At 42.1% G+C, this 15,134-nt stretch overlaps 1 long non-coding RNA gene across 1 annotated transcript in view; it reads right to left on the reverse strand.

Moving 5' to 3' along the window:
* LOC107310067 (uncharacterized) overlaps positions 1 to 14,840 on the reverse strand; it is a 43,476-nt gene extending 28,636 nt beyond the window's left edge. The window contains exon 1 of the long non-coding RNA XR_014943433.1: positions 10,632 to 14,840. This is a non-coding gene — a long non-coding RNA (uncharacterized LOC107310067). The remainder of the gene's footprint in view (positions 1 to 10,631) is intronic.
* Between the last annotated feature and the right edge of the window lie 294 nt (positions 14,841 to 15,134).

Raw genomic sequence — 15,134 nt, forward strand, 5'->3', positions numbered from 1 at the left:
AGATTTCCTTGCTGCTCAGAATATAACTCAAGGTATACACGTCCTTCTGATCTTGCAGATGACTTTGCAATCTATTCAGTCCCACTCGAAGTGCCTGCATTCTCCAGGTCTCCTGAGAGCCATCTTCCTTCTCCAGATTAGCAAGAAGAGCTCTGTAACATTTGGCAATACCCAGCTGAGAGCAAGAGGGAAATGCAGAACCCATTTCCCCATGGTGCGGGCTCTTAGGGATAATGCAAGGAAGTCATCAACCCAGAAAGCACACCTGACTCTCACATTCTGCCACAGCAGTAGGGAGAAATTGGGTGCATTCTGGCCAGACGACTTGTCTACAAACTCCTGCTTTCTAGTCTAGAGATGGTAAACCTTGCCTGAAATTCTTTGCCTCACTTGGTATGAGATATAGAGAGAGGACACAATGTGGAAGTTCATGGTATCACAGAATCACAGGGGTTGGGAGGGACCTCAGGAGATCGTCCAGTCCAACTCCCCCTGCATCTACTTCAGCCACTTAACAAAGAAGCAAAACTCAGGTCTGGGGATTATTTACTCCAGAAACCAACCTATATTCAACCAGCTCCAGGGTGTGCTTACACGCACACAAAAAAAAAACAGGTTCCACCCTGACTGCCTCTGCAAACAGGCACCTGGTATGGCTTTCAGAATGAAGCTAACCTCAATAACAACTGGTTTTGTTTGCTTTCTTGTCTCTGCAATTCATCTTTAGCAGAAGAAATACAAGAAATAAAGCACATCACAGATCCTCTATACACCTACCTCAGGTTTTGACTATTTACATTTATTTGAGATAAGATCTCAATTATTGCCATAGAATTGAGCATTTAGCTTTAGGACTTCCCCTTGGGCTATCTTACCTTCTCATCCATGCCCCCATTTTTTAAGATACAACATTTATTTGGGGCTGGCCAAATGAATTACGGTCTCCAGGTTCAGGTGGTCACTGTACAGACATGGGCTTGGACACCTTGCTCTGTGAAGCAGGGGTTGGACCAGATGAACCCAGAGGGCCCTTCCAACCTCAACCCTTCTGTGATTGTCTGACTTTGTACTCTAAACAGAGGTATTCAATGAGTGGCACGTGCAGCAGGCATCAAAAGTTTGGCACAGCTCTAGCAGCTGCGCCTTCCAACAGGCACAGAAGTGCTGAGGCTGAACTAATGGTTGTGCAGCCTCCTGGTAGGAAGCATTTGGTGACTTGAGCAACCTGCTTATGAGGGATGCATACAGTGTCACTGTGCCCTACAAAAACTACTATGAGGATATGCCCAATCATTTGTTTTATTTCTCTGTGTTCATATCCAGCCTATTCACCCACTAATAAACACTATTTGTTAGCTGCATCCCAAATACATTCTCAGTGAATCAAGTTAAGGTTCACTAGAGATACATTCAGTGTTCAGACAAACTAGTTTAATTTTAGCAGGCTGCTACTATAACCTCATACTTCACCCTGCTAGTAGATTTATACCTCGGGTTTTTGTTCATCCATTATTCCTTGCACTGTTCAGCAGTTCGCTTCTCTTGCCCTTATTATTAGCAGATCAGTGATGCATGCAGATCTTTAGAGACAAAGACACTTCTTCCTACTGCATTAATAACACATACAGACAACTTGTCTTCTGAGGGTTTTCTGCTGTATTTTGTTGCCTTGTGTTCTATGAAAAGATATACTGCTATGAAAAACTCATTGTAGTTGTTTTCTCCTACTTCACCCTCAGGGTGCTGTCACTGTTATCTATTACCTACAGAACAGCCTGAGCTTTTCATATTCTTTTACAGCCTTCTTTATTACATACTGCTCCTTTCACTGGAATACCAGCTCATCTCTGCCCCTTTGCTATGTACGGAGCTTTAATCATCATAATTTTGCATTGTTGTTTCACCATCTTCTACAATAGCACTCAGAGAGGGGAGAACCCACTGCCCTCATGGCTGTGGTAAACGCAGTTGAACATGAGCGGGGTCACCCCGGGTGGTGACTCAGCAGTACAAAACTGATCACAGAGCTGCCTGAATCGCTTGGTTTCTTAATTCCTAATCTTCCCGACTCTACTTCCCTGCCTAGGAGTGGTTCCATACATATAGGCACCTACAGGCGCTGCCTGGCCTAGTGACGGGAGGAGTGCGCCATCAGCCTCGGCCCGCCTCGCTACGAGGCGCTCCTGCGGCGCCATCTTGTGTCGTCCCACAGCGGGCACCGACACCGTGCCGGGTCCTAGGAGGAGAGGAGGGCTGCTCCCCCCCTAATAAATAATAATCAATAATAAAATCCCTAAAACCTCATTCATTCTTATAGACCAAACATGCTGGCATGTTAATGTACGTGAAGAAATGCGGATGAAGGTGATTTCATTTCCCCATCTACTGCAGGGAACCTGGTTTTGCAGGGCACTGGACTTTTATGATCTCCAGAGGTTCCTTCCAGCTCCTACAAATCTATTATTCTGTGTTTTCAATAGTGACAAAGAGACCATAAGTGCTCAGCAAAGGTGTGATTAGACTATTAATGTTAAATGTAATCAGGGATTTGGGCATCAAATCCCTTGTGTGATGGTTTGGAAATGGTAGCTTTAGCCACTTCCTTTCCTGATGGCACCTGAAAGAATTCAGCGCTTCTCCTCAGGTTGGACAGGTGAACAGGTTATGCCTTGGTCCCTTGGGCAGCGATAGTCCATATCAGCACTGCGTTAAATGGGTGCTGAGCACATCAGCGAGTGGAAAAAACTGTATTTGGTGTCATAAATCTGAAACTGTGTGTTGGTGTAATCAGCGCAGCTATGTTGTGGTCTCCTTTAAACTGTATATGGTGGAGGATTGATCAAATTTTATTATAACCTTTTGGGAGACTATTTTCTACTTGGGCTCCTTGACAATAAGACTCCATGGAGATGGGCTACATTGTGCTGCTAAATATAGAGAGGGATAGTAGCACTGGCTCAGCTCCACCATCGGCTCTGCATAATTAGTAAATATTTGTATTTGCTCTTTTCAGTCTGTACCATGGCTGTTTAGAGCAAGTAGATCCAAATGTACTTTTGATGTGTGCATTAAGGAAAGAGAGGAAGCAACTCAGTCAACTCGGGAGTGCTTGTCACCTATAAAATCAATATTGATAAGCAAAAATAGAAAGAGTAATAAAAGAAATAAAATATACAGTGGTGGATGTCAGCATTGTCATCAGCTTTTTATTTTGAATTCCTGAGTTCATGGATTGTATTACCTTATGAGAGTGTAAAAATTTTATGATGTCTGATTTTCCCCCTTTTCATATTCCCTACATGCAACACATAGAAGCTCCAGTGTTGATTCATTTGTTACCGAAATACAGTGTCAGCTCTTTGGGGACTCAGGAAGGTTTCTGCTTTACATTCTGAAGCCTATAGAACACTATCTGCAATTTGATTTTAGTGTGAATGTTGTAGAGTTCCAGAGGACACGCTATCTTCATGAGTAAAACACTGCAGGGACCAGGCTAAAACATGATCAGGAGTGTGAGCTGGCTGGCTGAAATCTCCTGTTGGCTCAGTTTGTGACAGCACAGGTAGATCTCTGTGTGTCCCTTTGTGTATATGTGTGCATGCATAAGATGCGCTCATAAATATGTTCTGTTAGAGAAAGCCAAATGATAGCAGCTGGTAGGAGATGGTAGTTTTATAACTGCTTGCTAATTTTTCCATAGCTTATTATGGGGCATTTTAGAAGAGTGATCTTGCCAGTAAGTGCCAGTTCTTTTCATTCAGTTTGGTTTAATAGCTTAATAATGCATAATTGGAGTTCTTGGGTACTGGTAGTAAAAGGACACTATGCTCCATTAAGTCCAGGATATTTATTTTGAGAAAATGAGTGAGTGCACAATTTTCTGGGAGCACTAATAGACTTAAATGGATTTCAAAAAGCCTTTTACCATTACAGAATAAGGCTCAAATATGGGTCACATGCTCTGCTCACAGGATGCATCCAGGACGGAGTCTGTCACTCACTCCTTCTTCATTAACGAAATTCTATGGCTCTTGCTGGCAGTGCTCTTGATTTGTCCATTTGTGAGTGGGTTCAGCCTTGGGCCTGCTGTGCTCAGAGCAGACAGTACTCTTAAAGTAAAGGACATGAGGTTTTGAAGCAAGTTAATTCAGCATTATGGTTGCAATGCTCCTTGTTACGTATGAATGCCCCCTGTTAGGTACAATATTCTGTTAGTGTCCAAAGATTCATCTGTGCAGAGGGGTGTTAACCTCAGGGTGTTTTTAGAGTTGTTTTATTGACTGATGGGTTCTTCATTCAGACATCCTACACTTTTTCCTCCAGCTCACACCCTCATGCTACTTCCTATGAACTCAGCACTATGATTAAGTGGTCACTAAGTTACAGAGTTGCTTATGCGGACTGATGGGTATTTGGAAACTGTTTGTCATTTTCCATGTCTGTGAAACACCACACCCTTCCCACATTTAAGACTTCTTAGTCTTCAGTCCTCAGGACAAACACAAATTCAGCACTTCTCCCCCAACTTCTGATATTTCTGATTAGTTGGTATCTTGTGTGGTGTTATCACTTCAAGCCTCTCAGATCCCTAACCCTCTGGTGTGGTAAGTGAAGCAAACTGGCTGAGAACAGGAAGAGAAAATCTGGTCAAAGAAAAGTGATGTACACGGTACAACCCATGTGGCACTGTGTACGTTTTGCTTGTGATTCTTTCATTTCACTGGGGGGGAAATGGGGAAAATTCCTATTGCTCTGGCATAGGAATATTATTCCCTTCTGATTAGGTTGGCTCATCATTCATCTCCCCAACATCTCTTAGTTAGACCTTATTAGATAACTTGATTGTCTCCTCTTCTCCTTCCTGGTTTCTAAAAATGACATCTTTCCTGTTGAGGAGATGGGACCTTTTTTTCCCCAAAATGCCTTGTATAAATGCCCCCATCTATTCCAGACTGTGCATCTTGCTTAAGCATAACAAACTGTTCTCTCCATTGCTACTAAAACTAGTATTTTTTTTAAAGATCTACCCATTTAAAACCCATATCACTCATGTCTAAATAAAAACCAGATTAGAGAGCCAGCATGCTCTATATGCTGAGCTGATGCTTGGCGTATAAACAATAGAACAATAACACTTATAAACAATACTTGAAAGAACCAAAAGCCTTCACATTTCATTCTTTATTACATCTTCTTTTCACTTGTAGCATGCATTTGGAATATTGTCCTGCAACAATATTTTCATTTTCAATTTCACTTTCATTGACTGTTTTTCTTTTACAAATCCCACTCACATAAATATGATAATAAGAGTTGTCTACGGATTGCTCATTTATCCTGCTGACAACTAATCTGTCCAATGAATTAGAAACAATCACAGCTCCATGACATCTAATTATACTTTCCTTCATTGTTTTCTATGTTTTAGAGAAAAGCAAGGTCTTAGTATGTGATGTTGTATATAACAAAAAAGGGCTTTCATCTGATTAAAATATTTTTCTTTTAATTTTCCAGCCAGATATCCTGAAAATATACTATTTTCTGCAGACAGTTGTAATGTTCTATTGAACATTGGAATTGTGATGTAGCATAATGTTAAATTAAAAATGTGGATTATTTCTGCCCCTAGCTACTGTTTCTCCATCTGTAACAATGCTTATATCTGCATAGCCCAGTCTTCCCATCTTCATGGGTTGTATTTTTCTCTTCTCAGGAGATTAGAACTCCCTCATCTCTTGGACCCAGAGTCAGACTCTGGTGTCGCTTAAAGAAACATGGGAACAGCATTCATTATACACACCACTGATGATTTCAAAGGTGCTAGAGAGAGTTTCTTAAACATGGTCCTGAGGACAGATGGAAAATGAAGTTTGAACCTGTAGTCCACATTTCCTGAGAACAGGAAAAGTCCTTCATCACTAGCCATATGGGGGGCATGGATGCAACTCCTTGTTATTGAGTATGGTTCTGCTGTAAGAAGCCCTCCTACATATCCAAGGTCTACCTCTGAGAAACAGGATTTACAAGTTGGGAGCTGCAGTATCTGTATGAAGAAAATAAGTAGAAATAAGACATGTTGCAGAACTTCAGTGTGAAGTGGAAGATCTGCTCCTTGCAAGCTCATACTTCAAAGGAGGTAACCTACCCTGAGCAACACTTCTCTCTAATTTGATGGCCAACAAGCTAAGCAATGCAAACTGTCCTATCATCCAGCTGAAGGGAATCAGGAAGAAAATCACACATATGCTTTAAACTTAATAAGACACCAAGTTTTATTAACCACAGCTAAATATGCCGTGGTTAATAACAGCTCAGAAATTGAAGGCTAAGAGCCTTGAAATCATCAAGATTCACAGTTATGATTTAGCTGCTAAGCCCCAGGATAATTGGTATTGACTGTATCTGCTAGTCAATCTAAGGCAGATGTTGGAAATTAGAGGCTAAATCACATAAGCCTGGTTGCCAAAAGTTTATCCAAAAGCCCAGTTTATGGCATACCATTGTTTTGTTATGGTTGGTTATTATTATTTTTACTTCAGTAATAATTGAAAGATGTGCTTTAGAACCATGACTGACAAAAGCACATTTTAATAACTATTCTGGGCTTATCTCAGTGTGCACATATGAGCATGCCTACTTGGAGGATTTCTGGCTCTTACCTACTCATTTTATATCCCTTGCTGATTTTGGCAAACAGCCTTATAAAGGCAAACACAAAATTTTCCTACAAGTTTCCCATAATCAGTTACGCTATAACTTACAATGCTGTGTACTTTGACAGCATGTTTGTTTGCAGGGATATGGGACAAAGATGCAGAATTGTCCCCAGAAGAATTTGGGTAAGGGAGAACAGCTCTGGGAAAGGATTTGGTCAATTGTTTGAGCCTGGTCACAATGGTCCTTATATTTTTTGAGGATTCTTTCCAAAATTTGGGCTGAATACATTGAAGTATTTCAGTGGCCTTACTGGCTTTTGAAACCTAATATGGCCTAAGATTTCCTTGAGGTCTAAACGAGTACCCTGTCCTTTAAACTGGACTTGTAAATAGTACTTGCAAAAACACTGTCTGACAGCTCTCACAACACTAAAGTGGTTAAACCTTCATGGAACTTGGAAGAAAAAAGACAGAAGATAATTCCTACCAGAAAGTAAAGGACATAGAATGTCGCATTTCCCTGCAGGGTATAAGGCAGGAGCAAACAGGCTTCATTGTAACTGTGAAGCAAGCAAGATGTATCAACACGATCTTCTTAAATTCTCTCTTAAAAGAGTGATCCCTGCACCAATACAGCAGGATACACTATGGATGGAATTTGGATATCTCTTTGCACAGCTGTGTGCCATAGATATATCAGCTCCTGGATAGCTCCATTGGCTTCTAAAGTAGCTTTTATGAAGTAAATATCTTCATAAGGTGTTTGTTTATTTCATTTTGAAAGTAAATTGATTGAATGTGAAACTGTAAGGACTGCATTTTCTATCTGTCTTTGTGCACTAAGTCAGGGTTGCAGCTGAAGGAATGATTATGTAACCACTAATGAGAAGGCTGCTGGTTATCATTTCTTCACGCTTTCCCTATAAGCTCATTTGTTAGTTCAGAAATCACCCAGGGGCTGATAGAAATCTTCCAGAATCTGTGTGAAAAATACATTGAGCCATATTCTGTGGCAGTCTCTGCACAGCAGCACAAGTAATTCAACATCTCCTTAAAAACCCTTTTAAAAATAGGGTTTCCCACAAACATTTTTCTGGCTGAATATATGGAGCCTAACAGGGCTATTCACTTAACGGGAAATAATTCCAGCCCCATCTACTGAGCCATTCTAAATTTGCAACAGATTGTGCATTTAGAGAAAACACACAGAAAATGTACAACATTTGTCTTCTTATGTAAACTGTTGCTCAGAGAAGAGGTATTTTCTTGCTGTAATGAAAACTGCTCCAGTAACAGTTTTAAAGCATTACAAAGCGCTTAATTAATGAACAAGAGCACATTAATAGCAGAGAGCAACTCAAGATTCAATATGCATCTGCCCAGCAGATCTCTAGGGTAGGAGATGCAGCATGCCAGGTTTGGTGCACACTTGTGCCACACAAGAATAATAATGGCAAGCACCTTCAAAACACTTTCTAGAAGTTAGAAGAAACATATGCATCAGCTCTTGCTTCTACACAGTACCATACTGCAAGAGGGTTATATGAAGCTCTTCCTATTCATTTCTTTCAGGAACCGTGTGATACAATGCCAGGAAAAGGCAGAAATATTTCCTGAGTTTCTCTGACTGTAACTAGCTTTGCAGTCATGTGCTCATACTGGCTCTTGGACTCTCTTTTGAATGCTTTTACATGAGGATCTATATGCAGATCCTATGCATAGTGGGAGTTAACCGGGGAGTTAACCTGGAGCTTTGCATGATTCATGTAATGTTGGTTCTGTACAGTGAATTGTTTATCTGAAGAATCATCTCCAGACAGAACCAGCCCAGCTCTCAGCCTTTTTTCATAGCTGACATGCTCCAGCCCTCTGAGCATCTTTGCAGCCCTCTTCTGGACCCTCTCCAACAGCTCTGCATCTGTGGGCCTCAGACCTGGCTGTAATACTCCCCAGATGGGACCTCAGGAGGACAGAGCAAGGGGGGACAATCTCTTCCCTCTCCCAGCTGGCCACCCCTCTTTTGATGCAGCTCAGTTGCAGCTGGCCTTCCAGGTTGCAGGTTCACTCTACTGGCTCATATCCAGCTTTTCATGGCCTTGTTGAACCTCGTTAGGTTCTCACTGGCCCACTTTTCATGCATGTCCAGGTCCCTCTGGTTGGTGTCCCTTCCTTCTATTTTATCAGCAGTACTATCAGCTTGGTGCCATCAGCAAACTTGCTGAGGGCACACTCAGTTCCACTGTCTAGGTCATTGGTGAAGATGCTGAGGAGCACTGGTCCCAAAGTTGACCCCTTCAGAGAATATACCTGTCAGCAGATTCCCAGAAGAACTCTGCTAGTTCAAGTCCCCCCCAGCACCCAGGCTCACAGAGCTGTAAGGAGAAGTGCTCAGGGGACAAAAGAGGATGAATACCTGTCTCACTTGAGAGCCCACTAGAGAATATCCTCAGATGGAGTCCTCCAAGTGTCCTTAATACTATATCAGCTCAATGTGCCCATGGTATCATCTGATTTTTAATTTTTGAACAGTTTCTGACGTCTCTCATTATTACCTTGGCACCTGGGGACTGTGATTTGCAGCACAGGGTCTGTTCCAGAGCATGCTGAATTGTATCAGAATTCCAAGGCTTGTTTGGCAGCTGCTAATAGTGGCTGGCTAATTTTAGATTTTTTTTTTTATGTTCTTCTCTCAGTTCAGATCTGTCCTATTTAAACTCTATTTAGAAATACCAGCAATATTTTTCATTCAATTTTAGGGGTATAATTCTACCACATACAAAAAGACCTTTTTAGTTACCTTGCCACTAGTTCGATTTATCTAGAACTGTGTTGTAATTGTTTTGAGCCTAAATCTTTATCTCTTTCTCACCAGAAACTGTGTGAAATTGCCTCACGGAAAGAGGACTGAATTCCCTCTTGACTTCTTTGCATAAAGGGTAATTTTTTTCACATATACAGTGATACCTATTTCTAAAATCTAAATATAATTAGGTCAGCAGATCTCAGTCTTTTTGATGCCCCTGCCCCTCGGTCTTTGCTGTTTATTTGAGTGCTGTCAGCTTTGCACTGCTCCAATTCACAAAGGCAAACTCAGTGACCCCCCCAGTGCTTGACAATGGCTGGGGCGACTAGCTGAGCTCAGAGCAGCGGTGGGAGTAGGATTTGGCAGCTGCAGTGCCGGTAGCAGCAAGCAGAAGAAAACTTTTTCTGTCTTATCTCAACTGAACCCACACCGCTATTGCCCTACATGGACCTAATTTTGTCCAAAACTCATTGCTTTAGAAAATGATAGAAGAAAAATGTTGTGGGAAAACGTACAGAATCACAGTGCAGTAGATTTTCCAAAGCAGCTGCCAAAACAGTCACAAACATATACATATAGAGGAAATTATCGCGCAGTACTAGTGATGCTAGATCCTCTCTCAGGCTGTTTTTAGCATTTTGCTGAGTGATGACAATCCCAAAGGAAGAAGATGTGCTCTGTAGCCTATCAGCAAAGTATGAAATGTATTAATAGGTCATGCAAAACTGATTTGGCAAGATCTCCGATGTGAGCACAGTTGTTCCCATTTTTGTTACAGCTTCAAGTTTGTTGCAACATAGGAGCCACATAGACAAAGTGATAGATAACAAAGGGGGATTCTGCAACATGTAGTGCTATCACACATAATAAAGCACTGCCTTCACCAAATAATTTCCCTTTGGGTCCCTCCGGCCCATCTCCTGCTGCAGCAGGGCCACCCAGAGCAGGGTGCCCAGGCCCATGGCCAGGCGGCTTCTGGAGACCTCCAAGGAGGAGACCCCACAGCCTCTGGGCAGCCTGTGCCAGTGCTCCATCACCTGTACAGCACAGCAGTGCTCCTGCTGTTCAGAGGGAGCCTCCTGTGCTCCAGGTTGTGCCTCTTGTCCTGGCACTGGGCACTACTGAAAGAAGCTTGGCTCTGCCTTACTTGCACCCTCCCTTCAGGTACTTACAGACATGGATGAGATCCCCTTAAGTCTCCTGTTCTCCAGGCTGAACTGCCCCAGCTCAGAGCCTCTCCTCATAGCAGACGTGTTCCAATTCCCATTATCTTTGTGACGCTTCAATGGATTCTGTCCATAGTGCTCACACCTCTCTTCTATTGGGAGCCCAGAACTGGACCCAGTACTCCACGTATGGCTGCACCAGTGCCGAGCAGGTAGGAGAAATACATTTATCTTGCAATAAAATCAGAAAATCCACATGACTGATCATTTCAGTCATGGCCCACATCCGCGGTAACTCAGACATCTCCCTTTTCTCATCTACATGTGAGAGGCCCATATGGGACATAGAAGTTTGTGTCCTGATGGCTTTTTGGCTGGCAAAACAGAAGAAAAATAGGAAGTTTATTTATGTGGCTGATGCTGCACAGATGGTTGCAACCATTTCCTCGCTACACGTTTGACATACTTTTTTTCCAAAATTAGCACTAATCATGACTCAGCCTAGTCAAAACTGCCAGAACTGCCCCAAGAGTACTGTAAGGACCTCGATCTAACAGCCTGCAGAGAAAAACACAAAGTGCTGAAAACCCAACACTGAGTTCTGCTCACAGCCAGATTCTAAGGAGTTGAAATTGTTAATAAGCATGTCCAGGCCACTGAAAAAAAATCATGTAAAATGTTTGCTACTGTATCAAGGTTACTGCAAGAAAGATATCATCCTTCTTCTGGTGGTGGAGTCTCCTTCTCTGGAGATATTCAAGACCTGACTGGACGCCTACCTAGGCAGGTTCCCTACCACCTGTAGGGAACCACACCAGGGGTTGGACTCGATGATCTCTAGAGGTCCCTTCCAACCCCTACAATTCTGTGATTATGTGATTCTGTTCTATTTTGTTTACTTGCTTCGTTATTGTTTGTTGTTTGTTTTAGTAGTACTCCATCTTCTTTGAGGTAAAGGATCTAAATCTGCACACCCTACTCATGGATTGATGCTGGAGCGTAGCATCACATCCTATTTTGCTACTTCCTCCTTTCTCGGTAATTTCTGTCATTTGATTTGCCTTTTTTCTTTCCACTGATGTTTTCAAAGAGCTAAATGCAGAGACTGCGGGATTTCTATCCCAGTCATAATAGGTAATGAGGAATCAATCTCTGTGCAAGTATAGGTAGGATTATTTTTCTCCAGTGCATTAGTTTGCTTTCCTTAATGTAATCCAATTTGAATTCATTTCCAGGCTTCCTCATCTCATGGCTCCTGCTTCTCATGTACACACACATCCGTCTTTCTCTCCTCCAGACACAACTGAGTAATGTTGGCTTTGACACAACTTCCAAGCATGGATGTTTAAAATCTAAGTTTATTTCCAGCTAAGCTGTGACTTTAGCTCCTAAAAATTCCTCTGTCAGGTTTCTTCTCTGTGCTACCCACACTGGTGAGGTGAAGTCCCTCAGTATCTAACACAAAGCACACAACTAGTTCAGAGATGTTAAGCCAAAACTTCCGAGAGTGCAGACTGGCAGAGAGGAACCTGCAGGGACAAGGCAAGATTGAGGGAAAGCCAAGTGAGTCAGACAGGGTCAAAACCAGCAAGGCACCAGAGCTGGCACAGACCTACCTACAGATAGCTCGGGCAAAGGCCGAGGGCCTTTAATGCAACTCCCTAGACAAGGAGGGGAATGTTTTTGACTAGTCTTGTCCCAGTTCTCCACATAACTCTTTTCATAGCAGTTCAGCCTTAGATTAGATGCCTATGCTGTATCAGGGCTGGCCTTCAGCCCAAACAAATGAATCTCTTGGGTGGTGGGTAAAGAGGCTACAGAACCTCCTACTGTGGTCAGGACCCCGACACTTATATCTATCCTTTTATTCCACAAGAGGCTCTAGATCACTGGTACTCTAAAAGTGGTCTTGAATATCAAATTGCTCAGGAAAGATGGGATTGCATGGGAAGGTCACCAAGTTAGCTCTGGAACAAGTAGCACCAAGCTCCTGGCAGAGCAGAGTTCTTGAAACCTCCTGGTCTCCTCTGAGGAAAGGGTGCAGACTTCTTGCTTCTGTGCATTGCTTACTGATCCAGGCAGCTATGATGATTTCTCATTCTCTCATGGAAACTTACTATAAAAAAAACTTTTTTAGGTCTGTTGCCAACATCTCAGTCACTATCAGAAGTAATGAAAAACATTTGGTTTAATTGGCTTTGTTCTCCTCATTTTAGACATAATCCCATTGTAATGTAAACAAGACTTTTGAAACCGGTGTGGGAAGGTAGTTGAAAGCAAGCTCTGCCTCTCTCTGAGGAAGGCCTCCTTGAGAACCTGAATCATGATGTTGGAGGTAATCACTGAATCCTTAACAGCTCCACTCTCACGCAGAGTTGAGTGGGCTGAGGTCAGGTTGTGTAGGGTCAAATATAACTGCCTATATGAAAGTGATTTTAATTTGAGCTCAATGCCTTTAACAAGAGCTAAATTAGACATGATGTCGGCATGGGCTGTGCTGACTGAAAATCAACACCAGCATTAGTGGTGGAAAATAATTATTACTCTATTTGATTTTTTCACATTACCATTACGGTGGAAAAGACTGTGTTTACTGCTTGTGAAACCGTGTGGAATGTGAGCAGATGCTTTTGTTTTTCTTTTCACTTTTCTTCTCCCATTTCCTTTTTTTTCTGACCAAGTTTGCATCACTCTGTTTTGAATTCCAAAATAAGGTCATAGCAGATTTTCTGCATGCGAGAGCTTCTTCCTTGCTGCTCCAGTTGCCAAGAAACACAAGCAGTTGTAAATTTCCATACAAAGCTGAATCCAAAAACAACAGTTCAGATTTTCCACAGCACCTATCAGGAAAACAGTCATATCCACTGGCTTAACAAACAAAAAGCTGTAACGTGGAGCACTCTACATATTGACTCCAGTCAGAAAAGCAGTAAGCCAAGTTTGAGGGGCTCTGACAGTCTCAACAGGAGATCCTTCTTAGAAAGTACAGTGAACAAAATCTGGAGGAAATACTCTATATCATCACTGCTTAAGACTTTGTTCTCTTCTCTCTTGTCAGCATCCTTTTTAGCTGTTTTTAGAATGGAAAAGTGACATGACATGAAGCACTTCCCTGAATGTTTTGGTTCTCTTCAGCTCAGTTCTTTTGGGGAAGAAAGGAATGAACAACTCAGCTGTTTCTACCACAGGATGAGATGTGACGGTATGCCAACATCACATCACTTGTATACATGAAACAGGCAGGGAAGAATGTAGTGATGTCTGCAGCACTTCTACAACAAAAGCACAGTAGAGCACCCCAAATAGGCAAGGTTAATGCCAGGTTATTGAATTTTCATGGATGCCTCCTAGAAAGATGGACAGTGCCACATAGAGATCAAGCCTGAGTCAATATAAATGTGTTTATTCATCTAAATTCCTTTGAAGGCTCAGTGTGTAAGACATCAGAGTATGGCTAACACACATACATCCTATCACGTATCTTGAAGAAAGAGGTGTAGACCAGCTCAAATAAAATCCTATAGTACCCTGCTATCAGCTCAGCAAGTAATGGAATGAACACCCATCTTTCACTCTAGGAAGTCAACAACTCCTTTAGCAATCCTGCTTCCCCTTCCTCATGGCAAGATAAGTTCGGTCCTGAGTTACTCTTATGGTTTTTCTGTTAAGTCAGTGCAGTCACAAAGATGAAACAGGGAGCAAGGTTTGATCCCCTACACTCAGTTCATCTTTTTGCCTTGATATCATCCCAAGCAGGGATGCTTCTTGATAATAATAGGTTCAAATCAAGTGTAGGATATTAGTTATTTTTATATGGGTTCCAAGAGGCTTAGGAAGCATGCTAGATGTCTCAAAGTCCAGGATTCCTCCTCAGAAAATTACAACACTTTCCTTAACTGCAGTGAAATAATCAAAAAGAGGCAGAGAGGATCTGGGGCAGCACTGAGTTCTGTGGTGCTCCTGTGAGATTCATGCCCCATGGTTCAAAAATGATCATGTTGAAATGTATTAGGAAGATCACTTGTGAGAACCACAGAAATAAGCTGTTTGTTTAGCTCTTTGATTGCAACTTCACTCACGTACCAATTCCCAAGGTGAGCCACAATGCCTCCTCCTCCTACCAGAGGCTTACATCCTAAGTTTTCCTTTTATATATATCCATTTTACAGCTCTGTAAATCTGGCAGAACCTTTTAAAGTTACAGCAGAAGAAATAGGTGAATAGGTCGCTAATCAGAAATCCTACCTGAGATTTCCATATCCTGACCAAGAGATTTGCAGGGCATTTACTCCATGGGCTTATAACTGAAGGGGAAGAAACTACTGTAGCTGCTACCCTGGCTTTAGGATGGCACTTCAGCTGTTGCCTTGCACATAAGTCTTAATTGTCCGGACAGAAGGAACAATCAATTCTTATGTTCTCTGCATGCTGGCAGCCTGAACTGAAGCCTGTAGTCCAAGGATAAAGATCTCATCTGGATCACCTTTGTCTAAAAGGAATACCTGAGAA

This window comes from Coturnix japonica, chromosome 2, assembly GCF_054131305.1.
Source record: "Coturnix japonica strain WE chromosome 2, WE-NBRP24, whole genome shotgun sequence".
NCBI classification, from domain to species: Eukaryota; Metazoa; Chordata; class Aves; order Galliformes; family Phasianidae; genus Coturnix; species Coturnix japonica.